Source organism: Calonectris borealis, chromosome 7 (genome assembly GCF_964195595.1).
Source record: "Calonectris borealis chromosome 7, bCalBor7.hap1.2, whole genome shotgun sequence".
NCBI classification, from domain to species: Eukaryota; Metazoa; Chordata; class Aves; order Procellariiformes; family Procellariidae; genus Calonectris; species Calonectris borealis.
The window spans coordinates 20690944-20715761 of record NC_134318.1 but is presented as its reverse complement, the minus strand read 5'-3'; the positions used below and the strand labels follow the sequence as shown (position 1 = coordinate 20715761).

At 42.0% G+C, this 24818-nt stretch overlaps 1 protein-coding gene across 7 annotated transcripts in view; it reads right to left on the bottom strand.

The window, feature by feature from the left end:
- NDST2 (N-deacetylase and N-sulfotransferase 2) overlaps positions 1-24818 on the bottom strand; it is a 142405-nt gene that overhangs the window by 38371 nt on the left and 79216 nt on the right. For 5 of the 7 annotated variants that reach the window (XM_075155361.1, XM_075155356.1, XM_075155364.1 and 2 more), the window contains one exon: positions 15019-15079. The gene's annotated coding sequence lies outside the window, so the exon portion shown is untranslated. Of the gene's footprint in view, positions 1-15018; positions 15080-16901; positions 16925-18782; positions 19031-21005; positions 21112-21205; positions 22561-24818 lie in introns of those variants that run through there. The other 2 variants (XM_075155358.1, XM_075155359.1) reach the window with 2 other exon arrangements.

Below are 24818 nucleotides of genomic sequence, written 5' to 3'. Positions count from 1 at the left end.
TCTAATTATTTGGTTACTTAACTCTCACATAATTAATTTGGTAGCTGGAATATAAAGATGACAGCTTTTTGGAAGACATGCTCTGTTTTCTTACACAACAAAGAAATGAAGCCTCTACTTGAATTGTAAAATTCAGTCTTCATTATGAATCTGGGTTACTGTTTCTGCAATAATTTGAAACTTTGTCCTCACTCTCCCGTGAAGCGCTAAGTGGCTTGCAGAACATCTGTGACCACAAGTGTTAATGGAAAGCGCGTTCAAAGGACCTGCTGACATCTTGGTACCTGTAGCAAGAATCCTGTCCCAGTGCTTTTATGCTTATTTTTGCCCATATTCCCCTCTACCTGCCTGTATTTTCCCAACCAGTTTATCTGACGCGACCAGGCAGCATCGCGAGGCAGCTGCCTGCCGCTGGATGCAACCCAGCCTCCTCTGCGCTCGCCAGGCGCTGGCTTTGCTGCCTGACTCCCCTCTCGGCTGAGGGGAGCACGGGCAAATGTGCAAATTCACCAGAATCCCCCCATGCCGGCCAAGAGAGCAGACCTGCACATCCTTCTCCTCGGCCACACAGGGATGCCAGTTTGATAAATGCATTGGTCATTCCAGCTCCAAGAAACCCACCGACGCGGCTCTCGGTTTCAACCCCTGGTGTCCCTCTGTTCAGTGGAGCAGTCCCTTGGCAGCAGTGCCAACAAATAACTCTACCCGAGCAGCGCCAAGGGGCGTATGTAGGGGTTATCAAGCCATATGCCACCCTCAATCAGCTCCTCCAGAGTTAAGACAGGGTGACTGTTTTCTAACCCATTCCTGAACATGTAAACTGAGGACCCAATTGCGTCCTCTCATCCAGAGACTGATTTTCCATAGCATTCAGAGAGGAAGACTCCACAGCTGAGCCACAAGCGAGGGCTCCATGTTCAGGAACCAACATTAGGAACTGCCAGGGAGATTTCAGTGCCCTTTTTGGCTTCCTTCTCTCCTTGCACAGTTACAGAAGGGGCAGAAGGAGGAGCAGCATTATTACAGGAGATGAGACAGGGTGGGACATGAAAAATCTTCAACTTCCCCTTTGTGCACTGGTCCACAAGCATCAGAAATAAGTTCAAAAACCATCTTTAAGACAGTGAGAGCTCTTCACATACCCTCTGGAAGGGAGCTAGACATCATCCTAAAAGCTAGGGAATTTGAGAGTAAGACCAGGTTCAGTCCTTTATTCCACTTTTAACTTGATGCAGTTACACATTTCCCGAATGCCATCTGTAAAATGAGAATCACGTTACACAAAGATGCTGAGCACTGATGCCTCAACAGCACTTTGTGAACTTATCAGAATGAATTGGTATCCTGACATTACCTGGGTAAAACACAAACTTCAGAAGAGCGATAAGGGTGGGATTGCCACCGCTCGCTGCTCTACTGCAAACACTCCAGAGAATAAGATTTGAGACAGAAGGTGAAAAATCCTCTAGCAGTTCTCAATTAGCAGAAGGATCATAACTCTGCTTGGTTTGCTGACAGCATAGAGGTTGCTCCATGGAAGGGGTGAAAATTCTCTTCCCCTCCACCACATTTGCCAGGCTCTCATATATTTCTTTTTCTTCACTGCTGCATTTGCGTCAAACGGGAACCACACTCATTCAGCAACGGCCACCTCAGAGGTTAAACTACTGGCAATGGCATTTAATTTATTGGGAAGGGGAAGAGAGTGAATTTATTTTAGGTCAAATTGCTTATATGAAGAATCACCTTGGACTCTGCAAATGCTAGGAATACAAATAAGAGGAGATATTTGAGTCCTCTACTTTTTTTGAGAGGTCCACTTTCCTTCACGATCCTAAACAAACTAATGTCAATCAACCAATTTAATGTATGCAGACTGAACCAAAGCCACAAATCCTACCCCTAACCACCCTACCACCTCAGAAGAGACAACTTAACTTCTATCCCCCACTCCTTATACAAATCCAAACCAGAACAACTGTACATGTATCAGTGGGAGACGCTGGAGGTCTGCATTATGTGCTCTCCCACATTCCACCCGCCCCCCCATCCCCCAGAAAAACATTTGGCCTTTACACAAATATATTCTGCACTAGAAATTTCAGTATAAAAATGATTACTTACCGTGAAATGAATCACACAACATGGAGTGGCCACTAAGCACCACACAGAAAGGCTGAAAAGCTAGAACACACTAAAGCAGAGAGAGGTAAACTTCTCCATTTGGTCTTTTTCAGTTCCAAAAAGGAGGGTCTCTGCATAACCTCAGCTCATATATGGGGGTATGAAAAAGCAAGATTACGCTTCCTTTGTTGTACAATACCTAACTTTACAACCTTTTGTTCAGAAGGTGGCATCACACTGGTTTGAAAGCAGTTTTTTAAATGGTAAGCAACAAAACCAAATCCCTTTGAGGAATATTTGCATTAAAGATGGCTTCAGATTTGCAGCACCAGCCATATTCTGAGAACAATGTGTGCTCTCTCTCCGCCAGCCCCTTTGCCTGGCTTGCTGGCTCTATAGTGAGATTGTTATTGCCCTAAGGGAGTATTAGATAATGAAGAACTCGGAGTTTTCCTTTCGCTTCATGCCTGGGCTTATCCTAATGTGTCTAAGCAGGCTTAGTTTGCAGACTTTCCTTCTCAACCTCTTCCCCCTCCCATTTTCCAGCAACCTAGCAACATTTTTTATAAATGAGCACTACCAATTGCCTCTCTTAAAACAAGCTTATTGAATCCATCACCTTCTTTAGAGTGTTTCAGAGACTAAAACGAGGTTCCCAGCTTTCAAACACACCTGAGTGCTTTTACTGCACTAGGTGATTCCATCACGAAGCATCAGAAAACAGGCACCCCACAGAGTAATAACTACTCAAGTACCTGCTCCAGTCCAGCTCTGCGCTACAGGTGGCACTTCATCCTGCTAGAAGAAAACTTCAGCAGGGTCCAGATGTGTGGAATGAGGTATGACAACAGAGACACATCTATACACACTGAAGCGGTAACACCAGGCTGAACGGGACCTCGTGCAACCTAACCTTAATTGTGGTTTCAGGCAAATGGCTGCATCCGCTCACAAAATGCCTCTGACATGCTATAACATTTTACTGAGCGCATAAAGTGGTTGTTTCACAATGAAGGACAGCAGTGGGGTTAAAGACTTTTCGTTATATTTGATCTAACGTGAACAGACTTGATACATCATTTCTGGATGGTTTAAAACAATGGAGAACGTTTTTATTGAAAGATCATCTGTATTTTTTAGTAATTTCTTTCAAATCATCGAAGCAGAAAAGCCACATAAGGAGGTTGTCTGACAATTCCAGCAGTGAGGTAAGACCCGAGATTCCCAGAGTTAGCAGCAAGTCAATCTTTGACAGGTTACTTCAGCTCTGTGTTGGTTGAACACTCCTGTCAACATAGACCTTTTCATTATCATAGGAATCATAGGATCATACAGGTTGGAAAAGACCTCTAAGATCATCGTGTCCAACCGTCTCTTGGGATTCTTGAATTGAATGGCCTATAGGAAGGCCAGATCCTAATACAATATGGAAAAAATTTCACTGCAATTTTAGCTAACCTGAAACATATGACATCACTTAAGCAGAGGCCCTTCCTCATCCTTTATGAGCTGAAGCTGGGGAGTGAAGAGGGAGGGCAGAGAAGGGAATTGAAAATTGTGTCTCCTCTTCCATATAGCCACATTGTAGAGGGAAGGTTTTAGACAGCAGGAGCTACATCTACACAGTTACTTACAAAGCAGCCTAACCATCTGACAGTACATTCGTTACTGTAAGAGGAAAAAACAAAGACCCTTAAGAGAAGAGGCCCTGCGAGAAGTTTCTGGTCTGCACTCCAGGCCAAGCTATTGCTTCCTACATCTTTAGTGTTTGGTCACATCGCAGAAGCATCTGTACTATCAGCATGAATTAAAGAACATTTTTAAAGGCCCAAATTTTGTTTAATGTGCCTTGACCAGGAGAATGGCAGCTACATCTCAGCTCGAGGATCAAGAAGTTTCTTAACGACCAGAAAATCCTGGTCATACAAAAACCTGAATAAGGTTCCAAGTGGATCTTATTTCCCAAGGAACTAAAAAATGGAAATCAAATATATTGTTAACCAAAGGGTCTTCTTTTACTAGTTTGTGGTGAAAGGAAAAAGAATATCTATAAAAATTTCCATTTCTAAGCTTTCAAGTTGCTAAATATTAACTTAGCACAGCTAGCTTTGCTCTTGAGATGCAAATGAGAATTTAGATTGCTGTGTGACAAACCACTAGAAAATGTGGTTGCATGAGTCCTCAGGGAACATACAAGACATCATCTGATTTTTAAAATGTTCTATCTGTAATGGCTCTAATCTTTACAATGATTTCATCAGTTACCAATCTTGCTGATATCTGTTCATCTTCCAGTCAGGTACCCGAGACATAAAGTGACTATGAAGGGTCAAGGGAGTATCTATTTATAGCGCAGCGTGAGCAGTAGCCTAGGCAAAGGCGTGCAGCTATAACCAGCTTCCTTGTACTATTCAAGTGCATTCGTGAGCCACCAGCTCCTTACAGGACAGATTTCATCCTCCTCCAGCACATTTCAGAACCTGAATTTAACCCAGCAGCAAGGTTAGATGCAGAGACATCCTATCAGGGAGGGAAAGGCAGAGCAGAGGGAGGAGGAGGAGAAGGAACGAACAAAGAGCTTAATGAGCAAGGAACATAGCAGGCATATCAGTGTGAAATGCAAGCCCTGCCAATTCCACTTAGTGCACTGCCTAATAGAGACACTGAAGAGCAGCTCCTCCATTCTCCTCTCAAAGCATTGTCCTTGCAGAGGATGACTGGTTAACAATGAGTCAAATAACAAGGCATGAAAGAAAACAATGTTTTCTTGTAACAACCTAGGTAACAACTAGATAAGGAATAGCAAAGATAAGCACAAAGATTCAAATTCCTACCTTTAAAAGTGAAATCCTCAAGTGAAGTTACTCTCTCAAAAGGCATCTGACAGTCAGCAACCCAAGGAAAGACATGGAGCCAAAGGGAAAGCAAGAAAGCCTGAGAGCTGCTCTTCAGAAAAATCATAAAATGAGCTGGCCTTTCTGGAGAAGGGCAGCTGGGCTGCACAGTTGGTAGACGGCTGAACCATTATTAGTAGCAGTGGCTGCCTTCCCTGCATTCAGTGTTGCCAAAATCTCTCAGATCATTTTGTGAACCTAAGAATGCTGGAATTTTAAGTGCAGACAAATGGAAGAATGTAAATAAATTCATGCTAAAACAGAGCACATCACTGCTGAGCGTAAGCACCATTAACCACTAGCTGGTATATCATACTGCAGCTACAGGTGGATGGTGGGCAAAGCACAGTCCCACATAAACAGTTCAAAAGCACAGCCCTCTTCTCCCCTGAAACTATCTTGCCTTGTAGCTCCTCTCTGAAAAGCTTCTGTGTCACTCCCTGAAATCCCAGGAACAATGAGAGGAAAATAAGACGGTGTGCAGAGGGAGGCAGAGAAGCGTGGTCCAGTACTCGGGTTATCATGGCACACGGCAGATTTGAGATGCTCCTTCAGGGTGGGGATACAGCTCCATTGCTTCCTCCTCTTACACATTGTGCATCTAATCACGGCAGGGCGTTGAACTCCATTTGGACGGCAGACAATGGGATCTGGCAGCAGTTCAAAGGCATTTCTAGCGAAGTGACTGAACAAGCTCACTGCCGGCGCAGGCAGGCAGGGATGCAGAGCACCCCACTTTCCTCCCCTTCGCTCCCCAGGCTGCAGGGGCAGGTGCTGCACCACGGGCAGCCAGTTCTTCTTTTGTTCCAATGGCAAGAAGATCAAGGAGGAAACTGAAAAGATACCGCCACGGAGAACAGCAGCACCTAAACCCACATCAGTAAGGTAGAGGGAGGCGGGGAGCGGGGGGGAAGAGGAGGGAGAGATACAGAAGAGAGAGGCAGGCAGGCAGAGGGAGGGCAAGCGGGCAGGCAAGGGGAGAGAGGGGAGGAAGGGAGCCCACAGACAGCAGTGCCTGGCACCCTGACAGCTTGCTGCCAGAGTTCGTCTTCTGAAGCTGTCACAGGTTTATGGATGCCTCCAGACTGACAAGCTGAGGGAAACTACGCTCAGCAAATGTATTTAGCAGCAGTAAATTGCTTCTCTTGCCCTAATGTGGCTCGCAGTTTCACTCAGTGAACTGATCTCATTAATGGGGGGGTGGGGGGTGGAAACCAACCCAACAGCACACCAGCTAAGTATTCTCAGACTCTATTACTGGAATCTGGAGACTGGAATAAATCTGTAGAGGGACACAGAAAAATCACCTTCTTGTGCACCACTAATAAAAAAATTAACATGTTAAAAGGACAAATACATATATCTGAGATTATATTCTGTCCCTATCTGAGCGTGTTTGGTCGCAGTGGTGGTGGGGGAGCTAAACTCTCTTTATAACACTAAAAGACTGGCACAAGAGGGGTTCTCTACTTTAAAACATAATAGAAAACGGTGTCCTAGAGGAGCAGAGAGGCAGGCAGGAAAGAAGGCGCTTCTGACCACAGCAGCATACTCTGCTTCTCTTTGAAGACACAAAGCCCTAGGTATGCTCAAAGTTGTATCCTTTCCCAGTCAGGGTTTGGGAGAAGAGGGTTTTCAGACAGGATGACACGCTAGCACACATCTCTAGAGGAGTTATTTTAACAGGAGCTGACAGCGCACAGCAAACACTTCTGTAATAAGACAGTGAAAACTTAATGCGATGGAACGTTACAGGGTATTAGAGAACGCTCTGAAAGAGGCCCGAACCCCAGTGATTCAGGTGCTATCTCTGTCATAAAGCAAACAAAGCACCGCCTTAAAATTTTATCCCGACAATAACGAGCTAAAAACTAAAATCAGAAACGAGGGTCAATTCTCAGGCTCTTGGGGTTACCTACTATGACTTAACCTGCTTTTGCACAACGTCTAGCTTCTCACAGTTAAATTGACCAGGTAGCTCCAGTAAGGTCTGTCTCAAAGATATTTTCTACTGTCTCATTACTCTGACAGGACGGGAACAAGCCCCGGAAGCTAAGGTAGAAAATGTTTTAAATTGTTTATTATAAGGAGATTATTTTCCTTTTGCATGAACAATAAAAGTAGTTCAGAATGGGCATACTATTGTGTATTCTCTCTGTCCTATAATGGCACAATGATTTGCTCAGTGTTGTTTAATCCTAGAAGATACACTACAAAAACACAGCAAATTATTTATTCATTTATTTAATATGAAAACTGAAAAAAGCACAAAGACTTTAGGATATTTATTGCTACGTGGTAAATAAAAGACAAGGTGCTGAGGGATAAGGATTACAGACATGAAACTAGTGCTGCTGTCCTAATCAATCAACAAAAGTTAAATGGATGTTGAGTACCTTTGAAAAATGTGGTTTCCACATCTAACAGAGGAGACAAGTCTCTATTTTGCCTCTTGTTTAAAAAAAATCTTCTCATATACATGTCATGCTACAATGCAGCACTGCAAGTTTGTAAGCCTCTTTGTCAACTGCAGATGGATGATGCTGACAAAAATTTTCATTTATACATGGCCTAAAACCATTTAAATGTTTAGCTTCCAGCTCCTGTCTATGCCAGTAAACAAACGCTTTCCATTCAAGCTGCAGTATGCAAAAAGCAGATGTTGGAAATCTCTCGATACTCGACTAATCACAAAGACAACAGAAAATCCTGACTCCATACAACAAAGGACTGTTTTTTAGAATAACCAAGATTTTCATGATGAGTTTTCACCATACACATTTTTCTCCAGTCTCCAGTGTGTTATAGAGATTCAGGTTTATTGGACACTTGCTGGTAGTCTTTTCAAATTTATTCACTTAGAAAATGTTTGAGAGAAGAATTATTGCTGCTCCATGTATATGAAGACAATTAACTTTTGCTCGCTGCCTAAAGTTGAAACTTCAGTATCGCTCTCAAAAGCCAGATTTCCTCTTCTCCATCCTCCCTACCCAAACCTCCCGCACTTTCCTACTCCCCCAGATCAATGGCAAGCAGAGAAGAATTTAGCTCAATTGCTGTTAAGCATCACGTAGAAGCAAGTACATCAACTATGTCCTCATGCTAGCAGGTAGTTACAGTGAGATTTCAGTGGTATTTTCCCAAACAGTCAGTCCTAACTACCCTGGCATGACGCAAGCTGTAGTTCTGCTCAATATCACTTTGTGGTGACTGTCTCCAAAGAGCCCTGGAAATAAAGGGGGAAATGCTGGGTGTTGCTGCCAGTTAAGAGACAGCCTCTACTGCTGCACATTGTAAGTACAGCCTCCCCTTCCCAGACAGCTTCCCCTGTCATGAAGATTGGGGTAACCATGCCGGTCTCTCTATAATATTCCCTGTGCTGGCTATGATATACAGTAAGGCCTTTCTGACACCATTACGTGATCTTTCTACGCACTACTCAATGTATTTTCATCATCGTAGTGAGAGCAGAGGCACAGTTGCAGAATTATACACCACCAGAGCAGAGGTTTTCCACCAGGATCAGCAGACTACTTCTGAGGGGTCCAAGGAAAGGTAACCAAGAAAATCAAGTCAATCATCAGTAGCTTTAATTCACCATAGAGGTGTCAATATCTTTATTAGACAATTTTTGTAAATCTCTGAATTAAAACAGATTTTAAAAGTAACCTTTGTTAGGGTAATGCCCAGGAAAATGAAAGCAAACTCAAAATGTCTAGTCATGATTCAGATAAAAGTCTCTCTTCTGTCACTGGATGAAATCACGTGCCCGCTGCAGCATTTCTGGACCATCCTGTATCTTTCCTCTACTTTTAATACTCATAATCTGGAAAACCCATCTGAAAACCAGAACCAACTACTCGGAGAAAGACAGGGGCCTTTTAGAGTCTCTATACCTAGTGGTGGTTGTTACAAAAATATTAACAGTATTTGCAGGATCATCCTTATCAGGGTCATACTATGTAACAGCACAATTTCCAGGATGTTGGTTAGACCCAAACCTCTTGCTGTGCTTTGTATAAGTAGCTTAAAAGGGTATATGGTATCAAGTTAAATATGTTTGAAATAAGTAGCCTTAGTTTGTAAATAACCCAGTCTTGAAAAGTTAAATAAAAAAGGAACAAAATCCCACCATCCAAGCAAATATGCTAACAGACCTATATTGAAATCCTGGCTTCATACCCCAAAAGACACTTGATAATCCTCTCTGACGTCTCTCATTTATTGGGCTATACAACACGACATTTACTTGGACCTTTAGGATGACTTTAAATGGCTAGGCAAAACACATTTTTCATACCCTGCCGTGTCAGAAGGACATATGCTCTTCTGTTACTCGTTTTTCAAAATACCTGAAGTTTAGGATGCTACTTACGCTGATTGCACTTGAGAAACGGATGGGGCCTAAACGGTTCTGGAAATACCAAGACATAGCAAGATATCTGTTTAGTTTACATTCTTTGAAAAATTTTCTTGATCAAGCCTTATTTGTAAGCCACCATGGCAGGATAGTGTTGATAGTGCCATCCCTGAACAATTCTCAACCTCCAGACAGAAACACAAAACAAATCTAGCGTGGTTTACAGTAATATGCCAAACAAGAACTTCTCACCCAGTTCTTCAGTCTCACACACACACACCAGTCTCCTCTGTGCACAGACCTTGTCCCCCATCCTGTTTCACTGATTCACTTTGCTTTACCACATTTTACAGGTAGAGAGAACACACAGGATATGCTGTAGCCAGTCCCATAAATCTTGAAATTCTCGCTGGAGCTAGCGAAGACCAAACATGTTTGTGTATAAATTTCACTGGAAAAATACTAGCAAAGATAGATCGCTATTGAGGTACTTTAATACTGCACTATGTACCTGAAAAAAATTAGATTTCTTTTGAGTTCCTCCACCCTTCCTCACCCAAATATTGAGAAAGAATCTAGATTACCTTAGCTCTTCTCAAAAAGATACTCGGACACAAAGCAGATTTTCTGGGGATCACCAAGGGAGGAGGGAAAACTTCTCATTCCCTTGAGTAGCCACAGGAGGGATAGGAGAAGATTTAAAGATGCATTTAACCCAGCCAATATCTGTTTGTTAACAGAGGAACTGCTTCCTGTCCTGAATTTCCCCTTTAACTGAGGTTAACAGAGATCCTCTCCATAGCACAAGGAAGACTACAATTAAACCCAACAATAGCTTATTGACATAACAAGCCATGTAAACATTGCCAGAACTGAGGCAGGGATAGGGGCTGAGAAAGGAGATGGACCCTGCAGAGTTGTGTATGAACAATCTGTTCAATTCCAATAAGCTCATTTTATTTGCAAAGATTTTGGTAAATTTCTAGGTGGCTTGAATGTTTATGTTGTCACTGGTGAAATCTACCCTACCTGAAATTCAATCAAAGACAGCTATGTTATATTATCCTTCTTTTTGGCCTCCCACTGAAATAGAAAACGAGCATGGTTCTCGAGAAGGTCTAGGTGTAGTTGGCTTTGGGATTAAGGGGGAGAAAAAAACCAAACAAAAAACAGTAAAAGTTTTGTATTCCTAAAAGCATACCTCTGCCTCTTACATCAGGAGACAAGTGAGCCATCATCCACCCTGTTTGCAATGAAGTGCTTATCTGAGGGATGACAAGAATTTCTGGGGCCAGAATAAGCATGTGAGGAAAAACCCTTTTCTTCCTCTTCAGTGAAATAAAGGGGCTCTGTTATAGGTACCGGTTATATCATTAAAACTTGTGAGAGATGATAGCATGCAGAGCAAGCAACCCTTCATCTGTCCCACTAAGGATCTGGAGGTGTCAGGAGCCTGAGGGCACCATCAGCCCTTAACGGCACAGACCAGTCTCACGTGGGACCTTCACGCACCCCCTCTGCCTATGGCCCAGCATCCTCACTTAAGCTTGGGCCTGGGCCTTTGCTCTTTGCCTGAACTTTGTTGTAGGTGTATCTGTCTGCAGCCCTGCCTCTGGCCCTGTCTCCTGGATTGACTTATGCTGTAGGTAGCTTGTCTCCTGGAAAGACCCCTTGTATATATGCTGTAGCTTGTACCCACTGCTGTCTTTGGACCTGTCTCCTGGGTGGACTTTGGACCCATGCTGCAGCCTTGTCTCCAGCCCTGTCTTTTAAACTCCTGGATGGAGCCTCATCACTCCATCTTGCCTGGGACTGTCAATAGACCCTGTTACCGGCACCCGGCTCTGCCTGCCATGCTCAGACCCTGCGGGACTGCGCCCCATTGGCGAGAGCAGTGCCGGCACTGGGGTCACCCTTGCCTCCTGGCTTGCCTCAGCTCCCAGCCCTTGCTGCGCCCTGACAAGAGACTGGTGCATAGTGGTTGCAGGAAAAGATTTAAAAATCAATGGAAACAATATTAATCTCTTGTAACTGGTGACTGGACAGGTCCTTTCTGGGAAGCCCTCTAAGATGTCCGTAATCACAACCTAAATTGATTTCCAAGCCTTTAAGCATGGCCTTAGGACAGATCTTGGCAGTTTGGTGTGGGCCTTAGCTCAGTAATGGATCAACAGCTTTAATGCCAGATATAGAAAATATAATCTGAGAGTCTAATAGAGTTTTGTAATATATAAGCACATGAATCATTTTGTGGAAGAACGTGAAAGAAAGGAAGAACATGTGTTTGCATTTATAGGAGAAAACTTGATGGTAACATGTTACTTTTCTTCCTCTTCCACATTAAAGTAGGAAAAAAGCTCTCGATGTATTGAACAGAGCATTCCCCAACCATAAGATGATATTAATTTAAAATGCATGGCAAGAAGGGTGAAAAGGGCCAGAGTTAAGCCATTCAATTGACAAATAGATGATACATTCAGAAGAGAGGAACTGCCCCTGTCAGAACACCCTAAGTTGTGCGCTTCTGCTTTGTAATTAATTTTTTGCCTCTGTTCAGCTGTGCTCACATTTCTTATCTCACAGAAGATCTCCAAAGCCCACTTGGGGATAAAGTAAGCTTATACGGAGGAAAGAATAATGAGGTTAATAGGTGTTGCTATGCAGATTGCTAGCCTTACATAGTCTTTACACTTAGTAGTGCCTACAATTTAAGACAGTTCTTTCATTGTTGTATTCATCTTTAATACTCAACAGGCTCATCTTCAGCAACAACCAATCCTTAAAAATGATGTAAATAGTAACTAGCAAAAATCCACCATTAACTTGCCAGTTCTCTTGAATTTCAGTCCAATAAACTAATTAAAATGTTTAAGACTAAATCCTATCCAAGCACTAGAATTCATCTCTGTTGCATAAATGTGGCATGACATCATAAAGACACACCGTCTAAGTAAACTAGCATACTTCTGGAGATGTTTCAATGACAGGACCTCACGGATGTGATTGGATCAGTTCCACAAGTTTCAGAGGAACTGGTTATTATAACCTGCCCCAGACAAGGAGATGAAGAACTGGTGACTACAAAGAAATACATGGTAGACAAGTCCTTATTAGGACCAACTGACAGAACAAAATAGACACAGGTAGGAACCAGAAAAAGATAAAATATAATGCAAGAGAAAAGGAGTTATTTGTCCCTCTACTTCTGCTATGCCTGAATAGAATTGAGGTATCTCACAGGAAAATAAAGGCTTTTAGGAAAATAAAATTTTCTTGAAAAGTAAGCTGCAGGCATTTTGTGCATTATTAACCAATAAGTAAGTACTGCTAAGGATGAACTAATCATGGGTTAGCACAAGGAAAGCCCAAAGTCCACTTTTAAATGAGTAACAATAACGTACAGTTTCCAATAACTCTGCTTTCATGTACACTGAAATGGGTTCTGCATGGTCTACCTGGCTATATATTCTATTGCATGGTCCCCTCTCCACCTGCTATCATGTCTACATTTTTGCTGTCTTTCCCCATTTCCTAGCCTTTGAGTCAATGAAATCAAAGGTGCAGTGGCAATTTACTGTGGCTGTACCTGAAATCAAACATTCTTCTCCCTTTGCTGTTCTAGCCATGATGTCACATATACATCAACATTAGTAGAATATGTAAAGCATTCCATTAATATTTTCACTCTCTTGCTTACTAAAAATATTTATCAATTTCTCATGTGAATATTACATCAAGTGTCTCTGGAATTACACAACTATTCAAGCTGGACAGAACGCTAAAGTGGTCATTACACTCCTTCTACTCCATCACAAATTTTTGTTTAATTTATTCTGTTTCTACTCTTGAGTTTGCAAAAGTAGCCCTGGCTTCTATTACCACTCTACTCCTCATAACAATATATTGCAAGTACAAAAACCTTTATCACATGCTTCAAGTTATTTTTGCTGCTTTACTAGTCTCTGCAAATCGCACCTGCAAAATTGACAACAAGAAGTTTACAGGAGACAACATTTACTATTTGAATCACACTGGAAGAATGAGCTATGAAAACAGTGCACACCAACTACATAGGTCCTACCTCTTTTCCAACCCTCCAAAATCCTTTTATCTGACCCATGCCTGAGGAGCCTTGTCTACGTGTCTCCAGAAAACTCAAGGTTAGGGTTGAGAGAAAGAAAAAGCATAGACCTGCACTGTGAGTGGGGCTGGGAAGGGGCTGCCAAAATAAAGCGGGAGCTGCATGGAGACCAGCCCTGGAAGAAATCTTTCATTTGGGCAACAGTATCAAACTTGTCTATGGCTTCCCAGGAAAATTAGGGTTAAGGTTCAGCTTCCAGTTGACAGAGGAAGTTTAGAGCTGTAGCATGTGTAGAGCTCAGAGAGTCTGAAGTCCTCATTTTAGCATGTCCACCTTTCTTCACCACCTGAGTTTCTGTACACTGGAACTCAGCATTAAGTACTAGGTCCTGCAATTTCCTTTTTATAAACCCAGTCTACTTGCACGAGGAATGCGCCATTCCATCCTCCCTTTTCTGCCCTCTGATTTTCTGCACAGCTGAAGCCATAATGGTCTGCTCGTGTAAAGCAATCTGAGATATCTGTACAACTGAGAACACTCTTCAGGCATGAAAAAGTATTTCAACCAGACTTGTCCAGAACACACACAAAACGAAATCATCTCTGTTCTTTCCAAGCAAAGAATCTAGGAACCTTTCAATCGAGGCAAGACTTGATGACATCATCCCTCTTCTACTGCACTGACTGTAGGAAATTCCAGTTTTAAAACGGGATTGGCCTTTTTGCAAACATTGCAGCACCTGAAATCCATAAATGTCACAGGAGCCTGAATCTCTGCAAGTTTTGCATCAGGCACCTCAACAGGAACGGTGCTTTTTTGCTACATTAGAGTGCAGTATACAAACATATGTCCTAAATAAACTCCACAAGAATTGCCTTCCCTCACTATTCATCCAGACAGAACTGAGAGAAAAAAAGTAGGACTCCTTTCCTTCAGCACAGAATTTAGACCAACCTAATATTTCTATTTTTAATTACATTTATGATATTTCCTGTGGGTATAGTCATGAATGCAGTTCCAGTATGCTGGGAGCAATGTAAATATAGTCATTCCCAAAGGGATGTTACAGCTGTTATGCACGGGTCAGAGATTCTGTGAAATGCAAAATCTGAAACTTTAAAAGCTTTTTAGCCCACATCCTTCCCATTCCTTTTCAAAGGCAGAGTTAATGGATACTGAACAACATTGGCCCAAATTTTGCCCACAAGGTATGGAAGCAGTAACTCCATTTAAATAAAGTAATATTTAGCAATAAACAATCACCCGGTCCTATCTCACTCAGCAACTGCATCAGAAATTCCTTTCTGATCCAAATTAACTCATCTGTCACTTCATGCTGACAACTGTGCCACCGAAGACAAGACAATGTTTCCTCCGCAAATCATTCTAAGGGGGGGAAGGAGGAGTGCAATTTCACACTGCAGCATACAAGTCTAGCCTCCTCCTCCTACCTGATTCCTTGCCTCTTATTGTGACACTCAAAAGGACTTAAGTAAGCTCTTTCCCTTAGCAAATCTGGAGATGTCAGCCCATAAAAACGCAAAAGATTCTGCACTTACCTCTGATCACAGTCTGGTGAAGGAAAAATACTCATCAGCTGCTTCTCTCAGGAACAACGTCCTGTTTTAAAATAAATAAAAAAGAAACAAGACTTTAAACAGTGCTTCTCTCTCTCTTTCCTAATGTTAGCCTCCATCAGTGTTCGTAAACATTTACTTAGCAGGAGCACCTTCGCTCTCCAGAACCAAGGTAATGATTACATTACACTAACGATGGCATGAGGACAGAACGAGGCCATGACAACAGCCTTGTTGGCACCGACTGGACGATGACGTAGGATTGCACTGCAGCAGGCTCAATTGTGCAAGAGTGAGAAAGAGTGGGGCGAGATGAGAAACGACAAGTGCAGGGGGAAAAAAAAAACCCAAGCAACAAACCAGGAACCTGGATTCAGAGGTAAGGCACAAAGAAAAAAGTTCACAGAACAAGCAAATGTGGTATGAGCTGAGAGAACTGGACACGCCAGCACAGTCCTAATGGGATTTCTCACATCTGTTCATTAATATCGTTGCCTTTGAAACAGCCAACAAAGCAAACTGTAAGACGCTACCTTCTTTAGTCTTGGCCACAGCTAAATCAGTTCAGTAAAACTTCAGTAGTGTGACAAAGTCTGTGTAGTCTACTGCCAAAGCCTTTAAAAGAGTCAGGACCATTAGGTATATTATGAAACAAAAACAAACCACTGAAGGATGGAGTTACACCCTTCCTCCACCCCTCTACCTGGCCAGTGATCACACAGATGAGAAGTACTTTGTGAAGTTAACTGAAGCTCAGGAAACTTCTGTGTGTGTACACACACACACAGAGCAGCTTGTCAGTTAGAGCGTCTCAGCGGAGTCACCGGAAGGGGGGGGCATGGTTTAGGACAGGGTTAGGGCTAAAAGGCTGATTTTACTATACCTGTCGGACAGCCTCTAAAGGCTGCTCTTCCACATCAGCTGTGTCTCAGATACACAAGTACTCTCCTGTAGCTTTCCAGCTCACACAGACCTTGATTCAGCAAAAACTCTGACCTTTGAGTTCCAATGATCTTTAATACCTCCGCAGCCAATTAGTAAACAAGTAAGAACCACACTTGCGCTGCCTGTAAATATAACCAAGTGTGCCCAGCTCCCTGCCTTCCTCGCAAATTTACAAGAGCAAAATTTTCTCTTTTCCTTTTTCCTGGTTAGATAAAGATTAGTTTAGAAAAAAAACACCTACCCCTTCCTCGGTACACAACTGTCCTCTTTTATTTTGATCCATAATTCTTATGTTTCTTCACTAAACAGTTTGAGAAGGCAGAATGAGAAGCCCTGCATGCCCGGCCTCCACAGATCCCAGCACACCAGGGTAAACATCAAACAGCCAGACGCAACAGCAAAACAACTAAACTACAAAAGGGGTGAATGTTTGATGTCACTGAAAAAGGAATAGACAACTAAAGAAATGTTTTTCACAGAACTGTGACAACCCAGTGAAACTCACTGAGAAAAACAATCAAATTAGGAGGTTAATTATTAGTAGAATTTATACAATGGCAGTGGATAAGACTCTCACATGTCCACTACCCCCATGGTAGTCGTTAAGAACCACACAAGCAGATACATCAACATCCAACTAATGGCATTTAATGTAAGTTTCCCATAGGGATTGGCTGTCACCCAATGTTACATTGCAAAATATCTTGCACTTTCTGATGCGAACTATTACCAAAGTGGCGACTTGGACCAAGATGGAGTATCACTCTGGTCTAGTTGGTTTTACTTTCCAGAATACAGCAGACTTCAAAAAAACCAAAAGGATCAACAGATCACAAATGCAGGGGAGACTCTCAAAGAGGAACATGAGTTACAAATAATTTTCTCTTCAGCTTTTAAAAATGCAACTTGCTCATACTCACAGAAGCTCAGAAACAGCTACATCAATGAGGTAGAGAGACTCCTGCTCTTTGCAGTCCCAGAGTTTTCCACTAAGGCATGTCACAACCGATAGAAGTAGAAACACAACAGGGCAGGGTAAGAAGGGAAGCAGAATTTAACACCAGTTGAATGGGGTAACAAAGAATTTAAACCGAACGCAGTAATTGATAAGTAGCCAGTGATGAGACACAAAGAACAGAGTGATAGTATCAAGCAGATAGATTTTTCCGTCAGTAGAATATGACTGGAATCGGCCAAATCTGTTTCACTGCAAGATTTATTTTGAAGAACCTTAAACTAAAGGAGTGGTTTAAAGCAACACTTAAAGGGATGACACTGCTGTCATTTCCACAGACAGCCAAGTGAGGTGGTAAAAATCTTGCCTAACAATTTCCCATTTCCCTCCTCCATACATACTCATCTGCCTATGTTGTCCATGAGAAGCAGATAGATTTGTATGTTTGGAAAGCCCTCAGCACAAAGCGCACGTTACCACCATTGTCAACAGCTGCTAAGCACCACCTCCCAAACGCTTAACAGAGAAGGCAACACCACATTTCATCTCTAGGCATCCAAGCATTTACTAACGGAAATGAATCTCTGCCTAGCACACAATTAAGCGATTTTGGAAAGATGTCATTAACTCTAGGAGCATCATATCTTTTCCTGTGTTTGTATTTAGTTTCAAATTTACCAGCCATGAACAATAGAGTGGGAAAGCTCAGGAGCTTGTGCTCCGGCCATGCAGGCTCCTGCAGGAGCTCCCATTAGTCAGGGTGTGTGCCGTATGGAGACTCAATAAGCAATGACATTTGTATTCCTGACAGTTTTATTTCTTTAAACACCAGCCACACTGAAAGTTTCACTTTACTTTTTACTCTGGAAAAAAGGCCAAACCTGAGTGTAACAGATGCTGTCTGGGACACCCAGGACACATACGAAAGCATGTGTGTGGTCCCCTTCACTGCTACGAGATAAAACAGCTTTCAGGAAAATGAGAAGGATGCTTAGTCTTTCTAAGCATAAAAACCTTAATATTTACACTAATCAAATACAACAGGGTCCACTTAGTCAGAAGAACAGTATTCACACGGGAGCCCAACCAAGTAGAACTATTTTCCCATGAAGGTCTTATCCTCAGTCTGGGCAAACAATCCAAGTCACACTAGATAGAAAACAGTTCTACTCTGTATGTCTCTGTAGTAATTACACCAAAGAAACATGGCAGTCCTTAGTTTAAAAATAATAATAATTTTAAAAGCCCAAATCAGAAGCACGGTGAAAATATATAATGATAAAGAATACACTGGGAAAACATAGAAGGTAGCTTGATACAGTCAACATATGAAAAGATTTACAGGGACATGAACAGAAAGTAGAAAGCCCTGCTTAGTAAATGGTGGAGATTTTTAGTTAATTTCTGTAAAAGAATAAAATAGAGAATAAAAACCACAGGCACTTGAGGTTTGCATTTCTTCCTGGATAACAAATACTTTATAACATCACTGAAAGAGTTGTGTAGTTTTACAGTTTAAAGCTGCACAAAGACAACACAGAGCGAAGACAGTGGGTACGGGGAAGGAAGAATGGATGGACTGCAGCAATCAAAAAGGAAAAAAGGGGAAAATGTACATAGGGAAGGGGGAGAGAAAAGGCATAGAGCTATGTGGGAAAGAGGGAAACCAACGAACAATCATCAGAAAAAGTCACTGTCAGAAGCTGCAAACGCTCAAGAAAGAAGCACCATGGAGAAAACTGCATTCCCTGTCAAAATCTCCAAGGAAGTGAAAGATATGGAAACTAGGCAGCAAGGATATACTTGAAATAGTTAATCAAAGACATTTGCCATTAAAACAGATTACCTTAACACATATAGCTCCTTTATGGCTCATTCATGCGCATCCAGCAGAACTGGTTTGAGAAGGGAAATGGTTTCTGGGACCCAGTGAAGCTCTTAACTGAATTCATATTTCTGATAAGAGAAAGCAGTCTCATTTTCGAAGTTTTAGAAGTGATCTCTTAAACTCCTCCCCTCCCTCTTCTATGATGGGTTGCCTTCAACGTAATTCACCAGAGAAGCTTTCACAACAGATGAAAAAGGCAGAACCATCTGAGGAAGGAGAAGCATCAGTTCAATAACGTAAAGCAAATGGCTTAGCATGGTTCATCACTCAGCCAATGCCCTACTTCAGATCTTGCATGTCCTTGTGTGCCATCACCTCGCCTGCACACAACAAAGGAAAGGCTTCCTCCCTACAAGCCTGTTCATGGCATGGAGGGCATGTGGCCCAGACCCTGTCTGCCATCAGCATGACTGCTTGCTTGCAACTGTGCTGCTCTGAAATGCCCATGACCCTGACTGCTCCAGCAGTCCAATTTTCAGAAAGGCCAATGCAAGCAGTGAAGTGTTAAAACCGTAATGCTCTCTCTCTTTGCCTCTGTCCTTTTCTCTCCTGCGATCAGCTAGCTGTATGTCTCCCAACAAGCAAAAAAGCAAACCAACTGCAATCAAGGCCAAGGGGAAAAAGATATCAGTAACAACCTTCTTCCCAATGCTGCATCCTAGCAGCTAAAATCATGCCATCTTCGTGAGAAGAAATTTGTAAAAAAGAGGGAATGACTACAACTTGCTCTCATCCCACGGGTAAGAAGGAAACAGCTTTCTCAGCTGATGAACTTCCATTGCTAGAATTCTTTTCCCCCCTCTTTGTTTCTCACTGTTCCTCAATGAGCAAAGAATGGTCTTGAGTAAGGAAAAATTATGATTTATGCATTAGACAGATATATCTTAAAAGACTGTCAGTTTCCATCCTGCCACAGAGCCACTGCCTCCTGACAGCAATGCTGTAATTAAGTTGATAGCATTGAACATTCTCTGAATTACTGGGTTAAAGTAGCAAAGCACTGTATTTAAACCTTTCACCCCATTCAGATCATTTAAACAATTCTGCTCATAGCTTGTTTAGGCTACTCCTCCCCAAAGCATTCAAAATTAAGAGCACCCAAAAGAACTAAAGACACCTATTTCGGTACTAGTCTTTCCGTGCTCCTAATAAACCATGGCTCACACAGACAAAGCAAAGCCTTATCTCCCCTATACCAATCATAAAGCCATTGTTATCTTAAGAAAAACAGCATTTTAAAAAAAAAAAAGAAAACAAATAACCAGATTAATGAAAGGCAATCATGTGTTAGGTTTCCAGATAGCCAGCCTGAAAACACCTAGGAGCCCAAATCCCACAGGAATGAACTTAATATCAACAGAAAGCTATGTAAAGGCTTTCTGCCTAAATGGTAACCGCCAGCTTACAGTGAAGTTGACAGCTACCATGGAGAATTTCAAGAGGAAGAGGGTCATTTATTTCCTCTCATTTTATTCCTCCGTTAAATAAAGCAAATTAAGTCAGAAGCCTGCTGACTTTAAGTCCATGTAATTCCTTCTCTACATTTTTCATTTATCATTGTCAATATTTGATCTGGACAGCGTTGTCTCTTCAGGCTCTTTATGCTTACTTTTATCTCTGTCTTCTATCATAAAGCGAAGTGCACTCTACATTGCAGAGGGGATTCCTCCAATATCTAAGATGATGTGAGGGAAAGAACAAAGTATAAACAGCTCCTCACTTAACCTCACAAATGTGCCTACAACGTTATGAATCGGCAATTCCAAGTTATGATTCACCCTCACCAAGGAACTAATTAAAATTAAAATTAACATTGTTCATTTTTTATAAAGGGGAAAACCAATAAAGCCAATAATCTATACCCAAATAAAAGGTATAAACCACATGTTTGATATGACTGTAAAGACACAGTGCAATAAAGAAAATGGGGTTTTGTCCATAATTCAGTTCTCATGTGTTGTTTAGACAGCTTTCCTCGTATGCACTTTGAGGTTCATAGTAATAACTTCCAGGATGCGCAATAAGCGGCCATAGCACAGCTGGCTGTACAGAAAAGATACATAATGAGAAGAGATACTCCATCCAATAAAACCAAACAAAAATTACAGATATAGGGCTTCTTTCTGGATGCAAACACACAAAACCGAATGAAATCCAAATCTGGAAGAATAAATATGATACCTTGAAGCCAAATTGTGAAAGGGTAAGACTTGTTAGCAGATTGGCTGTATCTGCACCCGTTTAATTAGGTGCATTTTGCCTTTTCAGTAGGTGAGAGGAAGGAAATCTGCATACATGGTAACAGAGAAAATAGGTAAAAATAATTCATGTTTTCAAGGGGATGAGGTGAAAGAAGAAATCAAAACTTCTTACTCAGTTACCTTTTACATGCTTAGCCAATGTTCAGCCCCAAATTCAGTTTAGCCAATGCTCAGAAATAGACATGTGCCTTCAGGATCTTTCCCACACTTCGAGATACGATAGCTTTCTTTCTCTTTTCACACAGTTTTCTCAAGCTCTGCTTCTCACTGCTGCTTTCCAAAACACCTCTATACCCGGCCGCTGATGGTGAAGGCTGCAGGTGCAGTCAGCTGGTGAAGAACACACAAATGTTGAAGACTGTTCCCTCCTCCCTGGGGGCTCCCAATGGCCTCTGAGGTTGGCTATATCAATGCTCAGATCGTTACCAAACCTTCCCACAAATGGAAATAGATACCCGATCCATCCACAGAAGTCCCCGCTACCATACGAGCTTGTTTGGAAGAATATTTAAATACACTATTTTAACTCTGCCTACCATCCCTCTTCCTTTGTATTTTCTGGGATGCAGAGGTAAAACAACCTGGTACACAAATCCATTTTAAAAGAATATAAATGATGCAGCTGCTTGATCCTATTGTTCATTATGCCTGGGAAAAAAATCTTTGCATGAACCAGTGATTTTCTTTCTCCTTATTTTCCATGAGACAACGCTACACATTGTGGCTACTGAGAGAGTAGTGCCAGAACAATGTGAGGAGAAGAGTATCAATTCTTTCAATGCTACAGGTGCAAGGACTCGGCCACATCCTTTCACTTGGTCTTTTGAAGTCAACAATCTAACTGTGGTTGAATTGTCAGGAAGAATGGCATCTGAAAAAAGGTATACATGATCAACCAACCTGAGTTCAAGGAACACCATAAAAGCTTTGAGATTAGTAGTCAAAAAAGCCTGTAGATTCTCTAGGACACTGGGTTACAATCAGGGAGAAGTATCAGTACTTACAGATAGACTCATAGAAGCGCGACTAAAGCAGCTCTCTGCTGCATTGTTTGAGAGTCATTGACCCAGAAAGGCACTAAAGCAAAGCTGTACATAACACTCCCAATGCAGGCACTCAGCTCTGTACTCTGCTGCTGGAAGGAAAACACTGCACGGAGCGCCACAATTTCATAGTTCACATAAACAGCTAAGGGAGCTTTTGTGCTTCCAATGAAATGAAAATTTCTACTTCCCTTCACAATGCCTTTTCGTACCTCAAGTTAAAAGCTCTCTGCTGCCTTCCTTGTTTCTCTCCCCCCATCTTATTCCACCCTTTCACAGTGATTCTGACTCAATCAGTGATTAAATTCTCTGCAAACATCATGCATGCATCATGCAAACACCTGATTTTCCTGGCTTCACTGGAACATCAGTGAAGGTCCCACTCCCACTCCTCTCTCAACCCAGGAGATTGAAGCATACACAACTTCGCTTGAGCATCATTTCAGAATAAGGCCACACTTGTGTTTTTGAGAGAGGCATCCAGCCAGCTGGAAGTTTCTTTATGGCTTCGCTAAGTGCAAAGCCTTTTAGACTTGTAGACTGAGCCAAAACCCTGACCTACCATGCCCTTGTGGGACCAACAATATTCTTCCACTACTTGAGAGAGAGAATACATGAACTGGCAGTTTAAAAAGCATGCAACATGGAAATTGAATATTATCACTGTAGGATACTATCAAACAGTGTTTCAGTAGATGAAACACAGCGGGGTCTGGTGTGCAGGACATTTTTTTAAAGACTTTCAATCAACTCTGCTCCGTTTTAAGGCAGGTAGAAAAAAATTTTGCAAAAGTAGAAGCTTCAGTTTGAGTTTAGACCACATTTACATGTCAGCGTGAGAATCTGATCTAACGCTTGTCACAACCATCAGAAGTATTTCCACTGAATTCAACAAGCAGAGGGTCAGGATTTAAATTTATGTTGTGCCAGTATTTGTGCATACATTTACGTATATAAACACCACGCTGTACAGTATTATAATTATTTTTTTGGCATGGAACTGTCTAAGCATTACACATGAATCACAGCAAAGGACTGGGTATTTTAATAATATTAAAAAACTTCTTTCTCCTTTGGGACCCAACCATAACCCATTCTTATCTCTGTAATAACATAGATTTTCATCTCACTAATCTTCTCCCCTTCTCAATACAAAAAGAGAATTTGCAAAGTGGATGACTAACCAAACCCCTTTCAGTTAAGGCTCACTCTGCTTAGGTGTTTTGACACTCCTAAGCTATATTCTTCTACTCATTTTTTGAAAATGCATGTTCCTTTTGTTTCAATAGATTTACAATAGACAAAGTCAGAGACAATGCCCCATCTGAGTTACCGCATAAATCAGCAAAAAAGTCAGGGGAAACTGCTTTTTTTATCCTAGCAGTGCAAACAGAAATTGCCCTTGTCCAGCCTTATTTACCAGACCATCTTGCCAGTGAACTGCACAACCCTCGCACCGTGTCCTGAACGCATCCATGCTCCTGTGGACCTAGGCAATTGCAGATTATAGGGCTTTTCATGGGAAACACTTTTTTTTTTTTTTATTCCTTCCCTTCAGCTTAACTACCAGTCCAACCTGAACAGTATAAAACCAGACAAAAGGGAAATAATGTCCCAAATACCAACGCTCAAACCACTTTGTACTTCTGGTTAGAAGTAATTTTCTCCAGGCAAAAAGGCTCTGCCATCTCACCCTCACCCAGACTCAAGTCTGACTCAACTGTCAAAAGAAAAACAGAGCTGTTTAAATATAATAACATTTAAGTCTTGGGTCAACAGAATAATAGCAAAGCTCTCCCTAAAACAGGCTAAGTATAATTTTGCTGATTTACAGGACAGCAAAACTGAGGAACAAGAGCGCAAGCTCGGACACTTACCATGTCAGCAGCAGAATCAGGAGCGTGAGGTCGGAGGGACAGAGTTCACAGGCTCCTAACCACTGCCTTTTTGCCTCTGGAGCACTATTTTCCGCCCACCCAGAGCACCCCCCTGATTTTTTGCCTCACATGGAGCACAGGCCAGACTCTGCGCTCTCTGAGGTTGTTGGCATAGCCAGGGCTGGGACTGTAGTGCTCTCAAAGTTGTGTCTTCCAGGTGTCATCCTTTGTCACTGCAAATATTAAATATCCAACATTCAATACAGGGCACCTTCAAGTGTTTACCAAAGGGAAAAGAGAGTCATTGATGGAAAAACAATTTCCCACTAAAAATCACTGTTCTTGCCTTTTTTCCTAGCACCTTCTTGTCAATTCCAGCTCGCTCACCCTCAGTTATATATCTTCCCTATCAAAGGACGTTCCACGCTGCATCACAAAATTAAGGAAAACATTTTTTCAGCAACAAGACGACTGATACCTTCTTACCAAGCAGAACAACAAAATCAGATTTTACAGGTTATCAGAGCCATCTCTTCCCTGTTTCAATGGTGGCTGGATGACAGTTTTCTGTCCCTTTTGCTGCCTTTCTTATCTATCTCAGCTGGACTCAAGCTAATAAGCTTCTCATTAATGAAATGACTATGCCAAGGTACTGGCAGATGGTCCTATGTTCCAACCACATCTTCCCATTCCCTCCCTCCCAGAAGTCCTAATCTATACACAGTGTAATCGTCACAAAAACATATGCTCCCTGACAGAAAGCTTCCCTTCCATTATCTCTGTACTCTAGGGGATTGCCCCCGAAACCTCAGC